The sequence below is a fragment of the Ammospiza caudacuta genome, chromosome 2, assembly GCF_027887145.1.
Source record: "Ammospiza caudacuta isolate bAmmCau1 chromosome 2, bAmmCau1.pri, whole genome shotgun sequence".
Classification (NCBI taxonomy): domain Eukaryota; kingdom Metazoa; phylum Chordata; class Aves; order Passeriformes; family Passerellidae; genus Ammospiza; species Ammospiza caudacuta.
The window spans coordinates 57,442,688-57,457,665 of record NC_080594.1 but is presented as its reverse complement, the minus strand read 5'-3'; positions in this window follow the sequence as shown (position 1 = coordinate 57,457,665).

Genomic DNA, 14,978 nt, shown 5'->3' with positions numbered 1-14,978 from the left:
TGTTAAGCACATGAGCAGCGATCTTCAAGTCAGCGGTGTTGTTCGTGTGGGTAAGTGCTTTGCTGGATCAGTGCCTGCAGCCCTGTTAGGTGCTGAGCATCCTGATCCATATCCAGCAAAGCACTTACGTCCATGCTTATCTTGAAGTGGAAGAGCCAGTCTAATATTTGTGCATTAGTGTTTGCCATAAAATCTTCTTGGCACAATGACTCATATGCTTAATATTAAGCACCTGCCCAAGTATTTTGCAAGATCAGACCAACTGCATCCTTGAGCAAGTCTTAAATACTTGATCTTCTATGTTTTGTACTCATTTTTTTAATAGAATGTGTGCTTTTAGTAACTGTAATTACAAGTTTTAGAAGCTGTATAGCAAAATATGTTTGTATAGCATGTTTTATGCAATTTCTTCTTTCTTTTTCAAAAGTCCAATGTTCAGTCAAAAAATCAACCAAAATGGGAAAAAACCCAATATCGACTCTTTATAGGACATTTACATTTTTAAAAGTAATTTCACTGAGTTTGATTTACATTATTTTGTCCAACGCTGACCAGTTTTATAGCTAGCTCAGGTTATGTGGACAGTGTGACTCTTAAGTGCTAGTGCTTCAAGTTGGTTGTATGTTCAGAAGGACAGATGGAGAAGCTGTATTTTTTTATTTTGCTTCTTTTATTCTAAGGGACTGAATCCTTACAAACGTATATAAAATAACATGTACATTTTGTGTTAAGAACTAAACCAAAACCTATGTAATTTTTCAGGTTAAAAAAAGTACCTAATTATCCTTTATTTATTAATGTAAGTGGCACTTTCTGTGGAGTGAGCTTCAACCAAAATGTCAGCCTGAGTCTACATAAAACATGCAGAAAGTGGATGCTAATGAGATCCTGAAGTGATTTGTGTCATATGCAGTCTGATTTTCTTGACTTAAATACCTGTATATCAAACTACTGTTAATATATAACTCCTTGCTGAAGAACTTTTTAAAGTTAGTAATTGACAGGATTTTGAACAGAATGAATTTTACTTCTGTAAATTCCAGCTGTGACAGTTCACAGATGCCTACAGCAAATAACCAAAATGCTTGGTAAAGCTTGAATGTATTTTAAGCGTTCTAGGTAAAATGTAAAGAAATATTTTACATCAACACTAGCAAATTTTGCCTAACTTTGAGTAAAGAAGAGCTCCAATAAGAGTTTATTTTGACCTTGCTGGAAGCTAAATTCCAGGACAGAGGCAATAGCTTATTCAACTTTCTTTTCAACTGATTCTGCTCATCTCTGTTTCAGAATAGGAAAAACCTGAACTATTCACTATTTAGAAATCATATATGAAAGGAAATGTAATATGAATGCCTGTTTTAGGAATTTGCACTGAATTATTTTTGCTAGTCTGGTGAAGCAATGTGCACTTTCTCTTTTTAAGGAAAAATAATTTTTTAACATCATTTTTAGGAATACAGCAAGATTATTATACGGGTCCAAAATGAAATTTCTATTTTTCTAGCTTACATAAAAAAATGTTTGATGTATGAATTAAGATTATATATTTCAGTATATGGTTCCATATTTTGTAAGATTTTATTTTTAATATATGTGCAAGAAATAAATAAATGCCTTTGGAATATTTTGCTGATTATTTCTTCACTAGTATCACAGAGGAATGCAAAGAAAAACGCTGTGCAGTCAGGCTGCTGATGCTGTTACCCTGCACAGGGTAGTCAGTAATTCTTGGACTGAGTTGGAGGAAATAATGAGTCCTGATATAAATACAAATCTAAAAGTTCATTTAGACAGATTCAGTCTAGATGCAATTAGGCTAATCCCTGAGGACCTTACTGTACAGGTTTTCTAAAGAGAACCCATCTCTGTCTATATGCAGTTGCTGGCCTGCACACTCTGGACATTTTCATTTTCGTGAAGATGGTGGTGGATCTTTGAGTGTTGGTGGATGGGATGAAGAGAGTGGAGGTGAAGAGAATGATGTGATTATTTGTGTGACTTTTTACGTACTTTGCATTCTTTGCCATCACATATGTGATACATCGGTGCTGCATCACAGACTGACACAGAACTGATAAACAATTATCATGGTTTTTAAGAGCAGACAGGTAATAAAGCACAGAGGAAAAGCTGTTCCTCTGCCAAAACATTATCCTGGTATCACCCTGATATTGTAAGTGCTGACATGAGGCTTCAAGGCTGTTAGGATAGTTACAGTCATTGCATTTGTAAAATCCAGACAACAAGGGGCAAAGCAAAGATGATGGATATTTTATTTGACTGCCAAGTTTATTTATTGATATTAATGAAACAAAAAAAGAAAAGAAGTAAGGCTTGTACCATTTCATATACCCATCGCTCACCAAGACTTATCTGAAGAAAGAGAAGTACCAGTGCTAACAACAAAGCAATGGCATGGCATCTATTTAAATATGAAGTAGCATTTACATTTCTTAGTTCAATGAAGTCACTTTGCAAGGCATTGCTAAGACTAAGGAAAACAGCACATTGCTTTACATTCTTGAAGAGCTTCAGTAGCTCAAGTGTCCAAGCTGAGCTCTCTAGTACCCTCTCTGTGCACAACTGTTGTCTTTTAGGGTCTGTCACATTGCAAATTGCGCTAATTTTTCCAAAGCTCCCTTTTAAAATGCATTGCATACCCTGAGACAGTTGCAAAGCAAGCAATGGTGTGTCAGGTAAAACAATGCCCCTGTGAGGCTCATCAGTTTTTAAAAGGGGAAGCTAATAGGAAGATGAAAAGTTCTGCTTTAAAATTTGGCTTCTGATTTGGGATTATGGTCATTGTTTTGTTCATCCTTTCTTTTTTCAATCTGAGGACCTGGTTCTTTTTCAGAAGGTGCTAATTTGTTATAGTCTCACCTCCCCTTGCCTTCAGGCCAATTGAGCAAACTGTTTCAGAACAGGAATCCACATTCATGAGGGCAGCCAAAATCAAAACTCTCTGCAGCCCTGGTCGTGCATAGACTCATCACTACTTCCTCTTGAATACCTTGTGCAAGCTGGCATTGCTACAGGTTCTTCCAAAACAGTTCAGAGTTGATTCAATAGGGGTGAAAGTGAAAAGCTCCAACCTGATGTACTTTCTTCTCTTATAGTTAATCCTACTCTAGAGAAACTGAGCAGACAGGTTAAAGAGACAACAATGAGGATGGAAATTAAGAAGGCAGCAAAGCTGGCTCAAATACAAAAGGCAGTGTTGAAAATGAAGGAAAAGTAGGCAGAGGAAGGAAATAGTGGAAAACGAACTCTTGAATTGAAAGTGGAAAAAGACCACAATAAGTCTGAACATGAAGAAAGCAACAGCAATGCTGACACAAATGAAAAAGACTATATTTAATTTCTGCTGAATTTCTCTACCTTTATTGGCATCAGTCATGGTATGGTCTTGCCAGGGATCTGGTACCACTTGAGTGGGCACACTGGGTACAGAGATTGGGCTGCTGTTATCAGCAGTGGGATTTGCTGCTGCACCTCTTCTCTAGATGCAGATGGAGCAGCACTGAGCTCAGTCCTGCTGTTCCTTCCATATGAGGTAGACCCCCAGGTGTCATGCCCTTTGCAGAGCTCACATCATCTCCAGACAGCAGCAGATAGCACTGGGTGGCTTGTGTGGTGTCTGCAACTCCTTACATGTGTTTCGCTCTTCTTCTGACTTCAGTTTCCTCCCCCAACGTCACGTCCTGTCACATCATCCCTTGATGGTGCAGCCGCTGGACCACGCCCTTTCTTGTATTTCAGAATATCTTGGTGCCACGAGTGCCTGAGGGCTCCTAATGAGGGAGTACCACTTGCATCAGCTACTGATGCTGCAGAGCCACATTGCCAAAAGAGAATTGTCTGTCTTCCTGTAGAGTCACATGGAAAAGTGTCCTGGTTTAGGGCAAATTTTGGGAGGAAACCTCCAAATGGGGTGCCTCTAGAAAAGCAAATTCAAGCTACCCCTCCCCCAGCTGAGGTGTTCAGGAAAAGATTTTCTTGGATTAAAGTGGAAAAAACTGTTTATTTAACAAGCAGAGTATTCACGGGCATAAAAAATGAATAATATTAAGCAGTATAACTTCTTTTCTGTTTTGAAGGGATGGGAAATTCAGAAAGTTCTTTTTGTGGCTTGTAGCTCGGCTCACTCAGACTCTTGTCAGTCCCTCTGGCACTGGAAAGCAGCATCACAGGCCCTGGTGGGCCACAGGTGTGAGCTCCAAGTGTTTTTCTGAGTTTTCTGTCCAGAGTAGATTTGAACAGTTCCAAGAAAAAGAAAAAAAACACAATCTGGGGAACTTCTCTGCCTCAATTTACTGAAAAAAAAACCCAAGCAAAAAAGCAAAGGAGAGCTCTCTCCCACTGTCTGTCCATGCTGCAGGTAACACAGTCCAGGAGAAGGAGCAAGTGCAGTCCCTGATAAAAAACTCTGTGCCTCTTCTCTCCCCGCTTCACTCTCAGAACCAGTCTTAAAGGTGCAGAACTTAATATCCAGCATAAACAGAACAAACAACTGGGGATAAAAGCACCATAAAGTCATCCCAGGTCATTAAGACAAGGGGTAACAAGTATAAGTTGTACTGGGAGAGCTTTTTTATTGACATAAAAGAAATTGTTCATGTTAGGAACAATCATTCACTGGACAACCTTTCATGAGTTGTGGTGGAGTCCCCATCACTGGAGGTTTTCAAGATGCCATTGGACAGGATGCTAGATAATCTCATCTAGGCTCTTCTTCCATGAATGGTTGGACCAGATGATGTTTTGAAGTCCCTTCCAACATGGGCTGTTCTATAATTCTGTGAAATCTGTAATGAATGTGCCACCACATAATTGCAGCAAGAGTGAGTGCTATGTACGTTTTTCCCAGCCCATTGTTTAGACAGTGCAGCTTTGACAGAGAGGACACCTTTAGGGAGGATTATTTGCTGTGGTTTTTATTTCCAAGGCAAGTTGTCCCTGTATGCACATGCCTGACTTGAGCATTTCCCTTCCAGGACTATTTGTTAGTGACAAGCAGCATGGGACAAATGCTCTGCAGAGATAAGAGGGTTTTGTTGTTGGCTTGTTTGGAGGGGTTTTTTTGCAGGAAAATATGGGGGGGAAAAAGGCTCAAAGGCAGCCCAGGAAGGTTGTAGAGTCTCCCACTCTGGAGATATTCAAAACCTACCTGCATGCATGCCTGTGTAACCTGCTCCACGTGACCCTGCCTGAACAGGGAAGCTGGACTAAATGATCTCCAGAGGGCCCTTCCAACCCAAACATTATGTCACTCTGATAAGCTTGGAAATAAAGGAGTGGAGGTGGGAAGGGCAGAGAGAAAAGAGAGCTTGAATAGCACAGGGAAGCAAAGAAGACCATGGATCAGCACTTTTCCATGCTCTCATTTTATCTGGAAGTCGTGCTTTAAAAGTTCTTCTTTACTTGTGCCAGTGGTATGTGTAAACCACTAGGCAGCAGGCAACTACTAAAAAGCAGTAACTCATTAGAATGGACACGCTACTCCACGACAAGAAGAAAATGTTACTGGACCCTTTTAAGAGAAAACCACTATAGAAATGAGTTTGCCAGTAGCACTTGCAAGGATCAGAAAGATTCTTGGTGCAGTTTGCCAGGGCCTTTTTCAGCAGTTCTTCATAGAAAACTGTTTATTTTTACAGTGTACAAAAGAGTCCTACTTGGCTTTGAAGCCACTGAGAGATGAGGTATCTGTCCCAGTGGGCTTACAGAATAACTACAAACAGTGAGTGACATTCTCAGATGTCCTCATACTTGTGTCCATGTGTTCTGTTCCATGTGTGTGTGAGGATTTTCAACTCTGCCAAAGTGTAACCACACAAATTCTATTGGACAGAAAGGGAGTTGTGTATCTGAATTCTGCCCGGGGGTTTGGAAGCACTGAGCTTAAACTAACAGTGTGTATAAACAGTTTGTTTTTTGGTTGACAAGATCTAAGCCATTATGCTCACAATACCTGGTCTCCATGAGTGAAGGGAAGGGCTTGGGAAGGAAAAGAGCTTCAATGGGTAAACACCTGGCTGCACATCTGGTGTCAACAGGAATCAGGCACTGACAACTATGGAACCCACTTTGAGGACTGAGACCTGCTAGGAGCAGGTGGGACCCATCTGACAAAGTGGAGAATTTGCCCAAGTGGAGAGTTGTGACAGATTGATACAAGCTCAGGAACAAAGCAGGGAAGATGCAGAGAGGGATTATTGTCTGTGTGAAGGGACTCTTTGGATGTATGGAGCTCCTCTATGGAAGAGATGGGCTTGTTCTCTTCCTCCTTTGTGAGGTGGAGAACATAGCCACCATCTGTACTCCAAGTTGTCACTTTTCAGGGGGGAAACTTGAGTAGATTGGAGTCTTTCGTTCAAAATCTGGATCCTCTTCAGGATTTTGCAATTTAATAGCCAGGAATCACATTCTCCCTACTGGCCACAGTATAGTGGATGGTGAGGGTGGTCCATCAGGAGAACACTGAGCCCACATCCCACCTTTTTCTCACATCCATTGCTTCCTGGGACAGTCTGTGCTCTCTGCACCTGGGTTTGGCAGCGCTTCATGGTTTGCTTGTGGCCCACTGTCACTAACTTGTTTACCTCCTTCAGCACCCTATCAGCTGCAAGTATTCCTAAGAAACATTTTGGACATTTTGCCAAGTTGTTGTAAAAGATGCACTTGCAGAGGGCCAAAAAATGTCATGTGTCCCTCCACCCCAGCCTTACTTGACAGAAAGCCAGCTGATGCTGATACTGATTCTCCTTCTGCACTCGCAGAACTCTATAATTTCTGTCTGTTGGTTCATTTTTCCCACCTGATCTATGGGACACTGATTTTTCCCTCTTGTTGAGGAAGCTATGTGGTATTAATCTACTGGTGTTAGAGCAGCACTTGGTTGTCCAGTGATCTTCAGTCTCTTCAAGGAGAGCTTCCAGGTCTCATATGGCTTATCTTCTGCAGGAGATAGAGAAAGAAATATATGGGACAGGAAGAAGAATGAGGAGTGGTGTGTCTCCATGAACAAGAGATGTCTTCCCTAGGGAGAAAGGAAAATAATTTAAACTAGAGCCTGCAGCCAGGGTTGGTGAGTGGGCAGGAAGAGGTGGAAGGCAGGAAAAGAAAGGTTCATGTCCTGAAGGAAATGACATCAGCTCTGCTTCCCGGCCCGAGAGCTATGGCAGGAGGCACAGTTGCCCACTGAGCATTCTTGGGCTGTGGAGAGAGGGTAGGGTCTCACGTTCAGCAGAAGTGTCCAGGTGCCAATAAGTGTTTCTGCTCTGCATCTCTAGGAGCAGCAGACACAGGATATCTGCAGCCAGCTGGACCCAAACAAACATCTGTGGGCTTTGTTCCCCTCTCACAAAGGTAAAGGTGACCTGAATGGACAGAGGAGGAGCATAAAAGCTCTGCTGGCATCCAAAAATCTGGTTACGCTTCTTCCCTTGCTCCAAAACTCCACTGAGACCTGATATGATAAACAAACCTTTTTGCCTCATAGAGGGGAGGAAGGATAGAAATGTCTACTTTTCCCTCACCTCAGTGGTTTTGTGGTGCCTTGTATTTTACTATGAGCTCCTTGAGGCAATAGCCATTTTCTCAGCCATTTTCATGCAGTTCTTGGCTTACAGAAGTCTTGATCATTAGTTATTCCTCTCAATCTCAATCGTAAGAATTTTGTTTTATTCAGGGCTACAGGATTTGCCCATCTAAAATATCCATGAAACAAATAAATTCTCCTTGGAGAGTCCTAAGTCCTTTTTGATCTTTTCTAGAAATCCATTTAAGTGAAGGCTTGGTTTATGATGTACACTGCTGTGCTTCTTAACAGACCTTTTTGTAAAACGTGAGGATTTGATTGAAATATTTTTAAAATACTTCATTTTTGAATATATTCTCTTCCTTAGTCCCAGAATTCTTTTGCTTTCCACTGGGCATGAGTACAGCCCTTTGCCTGAGCTCACTGGCTCCTAGCTTTGGGCTGCTGTGGGTCTATTACACCCAGGGGAGTAGCATGAAGCTAATGACCAAGGGCAGAGGAGAGTTACACAAAAGGCTGCTGAATAAAGCCTGCAACAAACCAAAAATAGCTAGGGGGAGATGGGAGGAGGAGGAGGGAAGGCGGGTTGTGCTGCACGAGGTTCCAGATGGGCTCTGCGTGCTGCGTTACAGCAACAGAGCCACGGGGACGAGCGGAATGTTCCCGTCCCTAGAGGATGTATGGCACCAACCTGCAGCACATGCCCCTCACCAGGTGAAGGATTGCCCAGCTCCCTGTCCCAGGGACACCACCTGACCAGCTGGGCAAGAGGGCTGATGTTCAATAGACTGGGAACCAGCATGGCTCATTGCTCCTACAGCACTTGGCTTAGTAGCTAATTAGACCAATTCCTAAATAAGCGTTACAAATAATAAACATGCAGTAGCATCCTGGTTTAACCAGGAGTTGAAGATAGTGCTGAAAGCATTTATTTGTGTTTTAAAAGGCTACTGGAAACCTCCCCTACAAGGATGAGTTAAGTAGCCTCATTGTCATGTCGCTTCTGCATTTTGAAGTTAAACAGCTCCATGATCTATGAACTCAAATCACACAGTTAATTACCCCACATTCCCCCTTCTTGCTCCCCTCCCTCTCCCACTTTGCTCTTGAAATACATTATATTTCTTTGGCAGTCCACTGAGAACAATGTCTGCTTTTGTGACAGCAACATTGCCAGTGGTGTAAAAATCTATGCGTCTGTCAGGTTTCCCCATGTGAAACATAATTGCTTAATTTCCATTTGAAAGTACATCCCTGACATTAGAACAACGTAGACACACCAAGGATAACAATGATTTCCTGACACCTACAATGGGGCATAATGTGGTAATAAATATGTGTGCAAAATGAATGCTCTGCACACAGAGGGAGCAGGTCTGAATTTACAGCTGCAGATGAAGTGTTCCTCAGGAAAAAAAAAATAATAAAAGAAAGAAACCAACAGATTAGCATCAGTGTGAGTCTATGTCAACCAGATGGCTTGCTATGGAAAAAGAGCTTCCCTGCTTTATTCCAGTAAGCCTGGCTAGCAGGCTGAATGTCTGAGATGAGAAAAATGATCTCATTCAGTTGGGGTTTTTTTTTTTCATCCTTGCATACATACAGTTTGAGCTGGAGCGGAGTAAAAGCTCTGAAAAGAACACAGAAATTGTCCCTTAATTGTGGAGTGTGATGGACCAGGAAAGCTCCTGGACAGGGGTTCAAGCAGCCCAAAAGAACAGTGGAGAGCACTGCCAGCTGGGAGGAGGGGAGCCCTCAGGGGACAGCCACTGGGTCCAGCCAGGCATCTACTCTGCACCTTGAAATGATGATGTGCTTCTTCCAAGACTTCTCCCTGCTACAGATGGTCCCTGAAATGTTGGAGCAGAGGTCATTTCCCCAAAGTCCCAGTTGCTAGCATCCTTATATGTTAGTGTGATGGCAGGCATGGCCTGGCATGTTTGGTCCTGGTCTGCCAAGACTGGACTTGGACTGGAGAACATTTGCAGTTCATGTGGAGGCAGCCACACCAGGCTGCTGCCTGGTCCAGGCCACCTCATCTCATTTTAGGCATTTAACTGAACACTTAGTTAGGAGCAGTTTCCTTCAGGGTCACTGGGAACAAAAACACATCTTCATTTGAGTGTTGACAAGGGGTCTGGTGGTGCCTCTCTCTACAGACTGTGGGAAAAAGTCCTAGTGTAATAAGACTCTCAGCTTGGCCTGAAGTGAGATGGGATGAGTCCAGGCTCAGATGTCTCCCTTCAGGGTGATGAGTGCTGTCCTTTGCCAGAGCAGGTCAGGACATCCTCACTGTCAGACTCTCTGAATCACACATGGCTTCTCCCCCGAGACACTGCAGTTTGACAGCTAAGGAAGGGACCTGTAGCTGACAGTTTGAAGAAGTCCAAGTGCACTTATCTTTACAGGCATTTGAGAACCCAATATGAGATTTACAGCATTGGCTTGCTGCTAAAGTAGCATTTCACAAAAGCTCTGGTACAGTGGTTGCTGGGACAGACAGCGTGCTTCATGCAGCAGGCAATTTTGCTGGGAGTTTCTTGATTCCAGTTAGAACTAAGTGCATTTCTGTGACACTGTGATGAGGGTTGTCCTACAGAGAGGTTGTAAAAATAATCAGGGTGATTTGACCTCTCTTATCTGCAACAAATGATGAGTTGTGACTGTGCACCAAGAAAGAGGAGATGAGAATCTTCCTTCTCTTTGGAGAAGTTGTGACACCATTTGTTAAGACCTCCTTCAAGACTAGGGCACCATTCACAGGGCAAAAACTGAGTAGTTATTTTTCAGTTTTCTTTGTTTAAATTCTGTTCCCAATGGAAACTTTTCACAGTAAGAAATGAGGAGGATGTTTAACTTCAGTTTGGTCTATGGCAGAATTAATGTGCATGGAATATCCAGTCCTCAGTTCTTTACTTGTCTTTGGCACTGAATGAATGTCTGTCATTGTGAATATCTACAAAATTACTGTTTTAATGACCTGTTTGCTTCAATTAAGGCCTGGCTATTATCTTTCCAAGAGGCAGAGGGTCAGGGAGGGGGAGACAGAACAGGAGAAAAAAAGCTGATCACTAGGATGTGTGAGTAGAACATTTAAGGGGCCAGCTGAAACTGAGAGTGGATTTGGAAAGGCTGTGTGATGAATCTGTGACATTGCAATATTTCAATCATCACATTTCAGATTCTGGTTCATGCATCATTTGCTATGAAAGTTTTGAGATTTTAATCAGTGTTTCAAGAGTAAATTGATACAGCCTAATCATTTAGAATCTCTGGCATGAGACCAAAGTGTATTATGTTAAGTGTATGTTATGTATTATAAAAGCTGCTTGCTGAAAATTAATTGAGTATTCCCGTGCTAGATAATGTTTCTCCATTCCCCAGAGCCCATCCCTTTGCGTGCGAGTGTTTTCCCAAGTGCAATGCAGATGCCAGAGAAAAGGTGAATATATAACATATGTAAAAGACTGGCTCAGTTTGACATAGCACAGTATCAGGCCTGCTGACCTCCCTGACTGGATCGTGGAGTTGTTTATTTGTCTGCATGATGTGTAGGAGGAAAACTTCCGGGTACAGAATGACAGAAAAATGTATTTTCCATAAAAGAAAAATATAAGAAAGTCTGTAAAAAAATGGAATGCTTTTGCATTTCTACTGATGGCCTATGTGGACTTGGCAGAACAAGCAGCCCAAGTAAATGACACAGTTAGCAGCCAGTGGGTCTAGGTAACAAATGCGCCACACACTGTGTATTGAAAGGGTCACTAAATTGCCATGTTGTGCTGGTCCTGCATCCTTCTTGACCTGTGCCAATGCTGATAAAAGGAAAAAGCTCCAAGATGAGGAGCTGGGCACACCTTTGATTTGCCAAAAGCCAATGGTGGGTGGCCACCAGCATTATTTATCCTCTGTGCTGACATTTTTGCTACAAAACTTTTCCATCTGCTGAAGCTGGTTTCTCAAGGGGATTTGGGCTCCTTTTGCAAAGAGGAGTTGATTTTGGAACTTTCCCTGTCTAACTAGTACAGAGGAAATAGGTTCAAATACCCCTTCTGCACAGGCACTCCTAAGATGAATCTTCCCACCATCAGCATGTTCTTCCCAGCATCCTGGTCAAAACTGTCCTAACTAATTTATGGGGTTTGGTCATTAGGCAAAAGAAGATGGGTATTTGCTGGCTGCAGTTGGATCTCACTTCCCTCAGCTCCAGTCTCAAGTCCTCATTACACATTTACTCCCCTTACCACCTTTTAGAAAGTGGAGAAGCATCAACGCCCGGAGCATGTGTCCATCCTCTCATCTTCTCATGAGATGTCAGTGCAGGCTCATTAGCCTCAGCTGGGCAAGCCATGAGTTTGAAGCCCATTTGTACACATCCCAGGCAAGAGCCCAACACCTCTCCCTCTCCTGCCCCCCACTCTACTGTTGAAGTCCCTCAGCCACAAAGTGAGGAGAAAGGCAGCATTTGTCTTGATAGCTTTGGCTAGGACTCCCAGCCTCCCCCTTTGGCTGTCTGTCTTTCCTTCTTTGAATTTTTAAAGCCCCAAGGCAATGGAAGAAAAGCATTTGTTTGGGGTCACTTCAAATTCTTCAGTCAAACAGAATGAATTGTTTCATTCCACTGAATATTGGGAATTCCTTTTTTTTTCTGTTTCAGTTTAATGGCTAATCTCCTCCCCAAGGGGAAAATCAATAATTCCCATGGCCTTAATTTAGGCACACCCATTACCAGTGTTTCTAAGTTCAGATACAGTCCATAAGATGGAGGAGGGAGATAGGGCTGGGAGGAGGTCATCTAGCTCTCCTGAGGAGGTAACATCTCAAAGGACTCAAGAACTCCTTTCTGCTCAGAAGGTTTGCAGTTGCTTGCCTCCACCCATGGCCTGGTTTGTATCACAGAAATGCCAAAAGTACATGTGCTGGGGGCACACACAGCATCTCTCATGGACTGAGCAGAGAAGTCCCACATCTGGCTTCCCCCTCAGGGCCCATTTGCCCCCCAGTCATCCATCTGCAGTTCCACTCTGCTGGACTCTCTGGCCCTTCTTTCAAAGGACATCCAGCTGGCCTCCTCTGTTGGCAGCTTGCTCATCACCTGGTGGTCACAAAACAGCAGAGGGGTGCCTTGTCAGCTGGCCCCCTGCTCCCAAATGAGTCCTCCTGCAGAGTCCTCCTTTGCCCTGATGCCTGGCCCTCTGGCATGCTGTCTTTGATAACTGGAGAAGATACTTGGGTGTCCTGTGGGAGAAGCTTCATGCTTGTGATCACAGATGATTTAACATTGCAAGGAAATGCAGTTTAGCCACCAGCTCTTGTTAATAGCATAAATATTCCAAATTTTTTTTTATCTATTCTCTGTTTATACTGGCACCCTTTGGTAGAACAGTGAACAGAAGGTAGAAATGGAGTATCCAAGAAGGCAAAATCTTCCTAAGATTCACAACTGAAATCCTTCTTCAACTCTTTGGGTGAAAGATCTACCCTTTAGGAATTGAATGATTTAGTAATTATGACATCCTCATATTCTCTCCTTGTGTCATTGAGACACAGACAACACTCCTCCAAGAATAGGAGGCCAAGCTCTTTTTTTCATATCTTTCGTGGAAGAGTTTGCAGAACGTCTTTGGAATATCCTTCAGAGGTATTGGAGTCTTAACACCAAATGCCAGAAGACACAAATGCTTCTGCTTCATTTAACACATATATGAAAAGGCACAAACAGGCATAAAAGCTAACAAGAGAGCTAGAAGCTTGGGCTGCTAGAGGTAACTTCTCCTTCCTGAGAATCCATCTCTTCCTTCCTGTTGCTGGCTGCTAATTCACCATATGACTGTGGCCGTCCAACCACTCTTGGTCACTTCCTTGCCTGTGCCACTGAGCTGGTCTATACCATGCGAATTTCTCAGATACACTAAAATGCTATTGACAGGTCTCTTGTTTCTCCAGCCCCATCAGAGCCCATAAGCCTCACCACAATTACTCCATTCCTCATCAGGACTTTCCTTCTGTCACCTATCTGGAGCTCCTACGATGAAGGATCTAAATTGCTTCAAGAAGTAACCAAGTAACCATGAACTGTTTATAGAGTCTGACCTTGGGAATGCCTGCAGCAGGAAAGGAAAAAATATTTTGCCCATTGGCAAAATATTTACATAGGTCAGTGCAGATATCCAGGAGTGACAGAACCTATCACCATGAGATGCAGATGCTAGGGCTAGCAACCATAGCTCTACACAATTCTGTAGATTCATGACTTCCAACTTTTTTCTTCCCCTTTTGCAGATCTCTGAAAGTTTTTCTAAGGGAAGGACACATTGCTTTATAGTGAATTTAAGTCCACTAACAGGAGGCATTCCTGATCTCAAAGAATTGAGGTAGAAAATCTCTGCTATAACTGTAGGTAATGACCCTTAGATGCTTCTTGTTCCAGACTTTATGGGACAACACAATCTCAGTTTCTTAACCAAGGTATTACAAGGGTCACCTACTGCTGAACCTCTGGCTCATCCTGCTTAACTTTGTGCTCTGCTTCACCTCTAAATGAAGTCAAGGATAGCGATCCAAAGTCCATGGTCAGTGTTACTCTGAACTTTCTGTATCACACAAAGGACTTAAATTATGGCTGCAGATCCAGTTTGAAGACACCTGCCCTCATGCTGTCTCATGCTGTATGTTTTTTATTAAAATAGTCTCTCATGAATGTCATATTAGCAAACTTAAATTTGGGGACTCTTTCATCTTTAAAGAGCAGTCACTCTGTAATGACATATAGCTCATCTTGAACTTTATATTAGCAGCCAAAGAGAAAGGCTGTAGACTGTATTTGATTTTAAGAATATAGGTAATAAAATTTCATCTTTTTTCATTTTGGAACTTGAGACCAAAAGTACTGAACACTTCTGTTTACCTTTATTACACAGTATTGGCATTCCTAAAGCCTGGACTGAAAACTCATCATCTTTTTTCATTAAAGTGCCTAATATCAGGCTTTCTACAATTTATGTTCCTTATTTTCCATGTATTATGACAAAACACTAATCCTAGAATGTCTGTTGCCATTGCTAATTGGAAAGCCACTCTTCATTGTTCCCTTTTTTTTTTGTTCTCCGTTAAGGCCAACTGGCTTTAGTTGCTGGCAGATAAAAAGCAAGAACAAAAAGAGGTGTTAAAAAAGTGCCAGGAAAATCTCCAAGCAGTCCTCAGTGTGAACAGATCTATCTTGTCAGTCACCTCAGGAGAAAACTCTGGTAAGGCTGACGAGACACTTTCTTGAGTGCTGCATCCAGCTCTGGGACTGCCAACATAAGAAGGACAGGGACCTGCTGGAGCAAGTCCAGAGGCGGGCCACAAAGAGGATCAGAGGGCTGTTTTCGTACCTCTCCTATGAAAACAGGCAGAGAGAGCTGGGGCTGTTCATCCTGGAGAAGAGAGGACC